A 1953-nucleotide genomic window follows, 5' to 3' on the forward strand; every position below is an offset into this window, starting at 1 on the left:
GCAAGATTCTACTGAAAATTATCCAAAAATGTTTGGAACAATATGTCAACAGAGAACTGCCAGATGTGCAGGCTGGATTTAGAAGAGGTCGCGGTACTAGGGATATTATAGCTAATGTTAGATGGATCTTCTTTTGACCAACTCATTTAGGTGAGAAAATATGGCAATATGCTTCTGTAAATATTTATAGGTCAGTTTTACTCTGTTCCACATGGTTATTGTGAGTCAGACTTTACTGGATAGTGATGAGTTTTTAATTTGCTGACAAATTAGTGTTAAGCAACTTACTATTAAGTGAAACTTGACAATTTGAACCAGCCTACAGCTGATCAAGAGGAGAAAAAAAACCAAACCTGTAAACTTCTGTAAAGATTTCAGAAAAAAGAAACCTTACAGAGCAGCTAGGCTTTGTCACAGGATGCCACTGTAAGCCTGAGTCAACTCCAGGCTACCAACAGAACTTATATTTTCTTCTCGCTTATTAGAAATAGTAAGCTTTCTAAGGACAAGATCATCTCCTAATCAACTTTTTGTTCCATTGTAATAGGGTTGTTTTGTGTGTAGTAAGTATTCACTACTCATTTTTTAATGAATTTTTTTTCTGTATATAAGATATATTGAATTCTAAACTGGTTTGGCACTTTAATGTAATTCAAGAAGCAAAACGCGGTTATGTCAGATTTTATTGTTTGTAGTTTCCACTAGATATAGATCCAGTCCTAAGTAATTTTCAAGAAGTAAGCTTTGATTCATATACTCATTTTCTTGAACTTAAATTCTGTCAGATATCGCAGAGTAAAGAGGCTCAAGCTCTGCCAGTTTGGGGATTTCAAGAAAACATTTTTTGGTCTAACAAAAAGTCTATAGCTCATCTTTTCTCTAGGCCACAATAAGTATTTTGGAATGATTAGAGATAAGACTCCTAAACCCAAGGCTGTCGAGCCAATTTTGACTTATACTGACCCTTTATCCAGTCTAAATTTCATATTTGATGAGAAACTTAAACATAGATATCTCCAACAATTTTAAGGGTTTCCTTCCATCTAGATTATGTAAATGCAAGGCATATCTTAGTGTGATACAGTTTTAAAGTGAAGAGAATGTTCATCTGAATAACAATACTATTTTAAGAAGAAAGAAATTAAATTTTGTTTATTACAAGAAGAGCAATAACCTTATATCTCACAGATGAATTGAAATGATAGAAAAATAGAAATATTTGCATTTGAGCATCTAAATAGTATAGTTTTCGTCACAAAAATACTTTTAATATTTCAATAAAACTGTTTTTTATAAAGAATACTTTTAGCATTTTAACAAAAAATACTCTGAAGATTCTACTAAGAATGATATAGTCATTCCAGATGTGAAGATGTAAAGAAAAAAATAATTCCGTGAAATATGTAAACCTTTTGAAATACCTAGGGATATTATATAAATGACTATTATTAATTACATGGGCAGATAAATAAAAAGTCCACATTAGAATGTAACTATTTCTTCCTTCTGAGAGATTATATTTTTCTGTCATTGTCTTATTTTTAAACTTGAAGTAGAGTCTTTACCCCTTTTCTTCTCTTAAATCTATTCCGGAGACTATTCACAGCAACACATAATTTTACATTTACATTTATAACCAGGACTTCTATAATAAATTATATTCATTCAAAAGATACTATTTATGAAAATACAGCATATGTCAGACACTAAACATTTAACACACAGTCATAAAAAGAAAAAACATAGTTACTTTTGAATTAGGAATTTTGGAAATAATTTGAGACAAGTTAGTAAAACGGCAATCTCAAAGACATGTGGTTCGAATCCACCAGCTGCTCTGCAGAACAAGATTGGGCAATTGCCTTCTATCAGGTTCAATATCCCTGAAAATCCCCTGGAGGGTCAACTATGGATCAATTCTAACTAGATGGCACACAAGAATAAAAAAAAAAA

Source organism: Elephantulus edwardii, unplaced genomic scaffold, assembly GCF_000299155.1.
Source record: "Elephantulus edwardii isolate Elephantulus edwardi_28Jun2011 unplaced genomic scaffold, EleEdw1.0 scaffold00107, whole genome shotgun sequence".
NCBI lineage: Eukaryota > Metazoa > Chordata > Mammalia > Macroscelidea > Macroscelididae > Elephantulus > Elephantulus edwardii.